The sequence below is a fragment of the Micropterus dolomieu genome, unplaced genomic scaffold (assembly GCF_021292245.1).
Source record: "Micropterus dolomieu isolate WLL.071019.BEF.003 ecotype Adirondacks unplaced genomic scaffold, ASM2129224v1 contig_1091, whole genome shotgun sequence".
Taxonomy (NCBI): Eukaryota; Metazoa; Chordata; class Actinopteri; order Centrarchiformes; family Centrarchidae; genus Micropterus; species Micropterus dolomieu.
This window is the reverse complement of record NW_025730081.1, coordinates 1-3,096: the sequence shown is the minus strand read 5'-3', so window position 1 is coordinate 3,096 and position 3,096 is coordinate 1. Positions and strand designations below refer to the sequence as shown.

Here is a 3,096-nt window from a genome sequence, read left to right as displayed (position 1 = left end):
AGGACGGTGCTGGAAACAAACTTCCTGCTGAGGAGACACAGGTCTCAGAAAGAGAAGGTCACTTCTACATCACCCTCCAAACTACTGTGACCAAGACCGAAACCAACCGCTTCCACTGTGTAGTCCAGCAGGACGACATCGGTCATATAATCAGTAGTAACATCACTTTGCCAGGTGAGATTCATTTTAGTGGTTTTATCTGCAAGTAGTTTTACATGTTCATAGATTTTAGCAGCATGGCCGCCTCAGTAGTAGTTCTGTGCAGGTAATAACCAGCGTGCTGTACATGATATACAGTTTACATTCTGAGTGTGACTCTAGGTTTTGTTGTGTGTTTCAGAGAAACTGTTTGAGGACACATACAGCAAAGGAGTTGTCGTAGGATTGTTTTTTGGTGGATTCTCTTTAGGAGCTCTACCTCTGGCAGTTCTAGTTTTGCTTGTAGCTACAAAGATCATCACAGTACGCTGTAATAAAGGTCAGTTTATATAATGGATTCTATCAACATAAAAGATACTTAACAAACCATTTCATGTCACAATGTTCTTTCTTCAATTTTGTTTTTTATTAAATTGATCGTTATTGGACAGGAGCAGCTAATGAGAAACAGAAAAACAGGAAGAAAAACAAAAGAGGGGAGGAATCAAACCTGCAGGCTCCATCAGGTGAGTTACCGGATGCCCGTTACGTTTTTAAAAAATCCACTGAGCCTTTATTTATTAATGAGACCTCTAGTTCTCATTCTGATTGTAAAAAATATAAAGCAAGCTTTAAATATATAACTGTCCATTAAATGGATGTTTTTGACTGTTTCTTTAAACAGATCTTTGAATATCATTCACTTCTTATTTTTCTATTTGAAAGTAAAAGTCCTGAATATTCTGCCTGTCTGCTGATACTGACCACCATTTAAATGATTTGATTATTTGTAAAAAACTGTCTGTGCTGTTATAACTGAATTATTTCCAAGAAACCTCATGTGATTTTGAAGGTATTACGCAGAAAGTAGCCTATAACATTGTGAAAACATCAACCTTTAAATTATTACCATCAGGAAAGAGATATAGGGTGTTGATGTGCAGGTCTAACAGACTGAAAAATTATTTTGTTTCTACTGCAATCATAGCATTAAATAGGGAAAATACTGTGAATTGCCATTGTGTCTTAAATGTATTTACCTCTCTTTTCTATCATTGTATGCATTGATTGCCGTTGTGTCTCCACTTGTTTCTATTTTTAATGTATGTTGTTTTTGTATGTACTGACTTTGAACGTTGTCCAAGACAAATTTCCTAGTGATGGGACTGTATAAAGTAAAGTAAAAGTAAACCTATATTACCTGATTAACAAGTTATTGTTCCATTAATGTCAACATATTACTAATTTTAATCCAAATATTGCTTATTGCATTTTCATCAAAATAGAACTGTAATACTAAAGAACTTTTGCTTTGTTGCAATCCTTAATGTGTTTCCCCATTATTACCCTTTGTGTTTTTACCCTGTTACTGTATTTTTTGCCTAAAACCACCCAGATAAATCAGACGCTGGACGATTAATTACAAAGTAACCGAAATTCAATTTAATCAACGTAATTTCCCCTTGTTGGTTATTTCGTTTTTTTAATCCTATTAATATTTCCCCACAGTTTGTGTTCACGTACTTTCCTCTAAAAAACATACTACAGCATGTGTAGTCATGTGACTTCACCCCATTTAGTTAGTTTTGGTGTCACAATGGTTTTACATTCATGGCACAGTACCAAGCTGTTTTAAACCTCACGTCTTAAGCAGGGAAAACCCTGTTAATGACCTCAGAGTCATTAGAGATAGGATTGTTCATTTTTGGCATTTGTCTTAATTTACTGCTTTTTAAAAATGTTTTTGTTGATACCAACTTAAAAAATAGGCAACATGAGAACCAATTAAACAGAGGGGAGCTCTGTTTAATTACCAAGCATCTCATTAGTACATTAAATTCAAAAGAATCGTCCTCATCAGCTTAAAGGACTAGTTTTTATCCATCATTTGTTTTACTAACCTCAGCTCTTCCATGGTCACTGCGGTCCATTCTTTTCCTGTCCAGAAACCAGATATATAATTAAAGTAGGATGTTCAGTATGTGTACAGGACGGAGCTGTAACCTGACAACTTCCTGCTAATCTTTTCCTCTGCTAACTTTCACCATCACTTTCTGCTGCTGACTCTCACACTCATTTCACTGCCCTTTAAAAAAATAAAAACTTCCTGCTCTTACAGCAGCACCTGTCATGTAGACGTCCTTTGATGAATGAGGAGAGGCAGCCAGCAGAGCGTTGAGTGTTACCCTGCTTGCTCAGTGTGCAGGTGAAAATCATTAGTTGCACATTGATATTAATCATAAAATGTTCGTAGCGCCGCTCATTCAACCAAATACAGGGGGGACATTCTTTGTCGTAGCACCACAGAGTCTCCGCCGCTGCACTCCCGACTTCCGTCAACATTACGTATCAGTTAGCAAAAAACGACTTATGACATTCATGATTTACCTTTAATAGTATATTTGATATATTTAATTTTAATAGTATTTAATAGAGCATATCGACAGCACAAACCTGGTCAGTGAACTATGAGGACAAACAAAACAAAAGTTCATTAATCGTAATCGAGGTAAAATATTTAATTGTGATTTTAGGTCAAATCTTCCAGCCCTAGATACACCCATTGTTAATACCAAGCTATTACTTAGTTATCTTTAAAATAAAAATATTCCCAAGTTATTACCAACCTATAATGTAACGTGCTACCAAGTTTTCTTACTCTGAGGTCAGATTTGTCCTTTCGCCAAACTCTGGTTCCAGCTCCAACAATAGTTGCAGGTTGAATGTTATACATGACTTAATCATAATCTATGAACAAAAAGGATGCAAGTACAATTATTTCTTTGTTGTAATAATGCTTCTTGGCAGTAAATCTTACAGCAGTGGAAAGTCTGTTTATGTCCCTTTTTAAATGGTGTCACATTTGTAAGAAACGTGCATTTGTGGGATGAGCAGCAGAGCGGAGTGTGTGAGTTACACCATTTAAAAAGGACATAAACAGGTTTTCCACTGCTGTAA

At 35.9% G+C, this 3,096-nt stretch overlaps 1 long non-coding RNA gene across 1 annotated transcript; it reads left to right on the top strand.

Annotated features, from left to right (window-relative positions):
* The first annotated feature begins 6 nt into the window (after positions 1 to 6).
* On the top strand, positions 7 to 667 carry LOC123964192. The gene is made up of 3 exons (XR_006823363.1): positions 7 to 174; positions 341 to 478; positions 591 to 667. It is a non-coding gene; the product is annotated as an uncharacterized LOC123964192 (long non-coding RNA).
* The last annotated feature ends 2,429 nt before the right edge of the window (positions 668 to 3,096 follow it).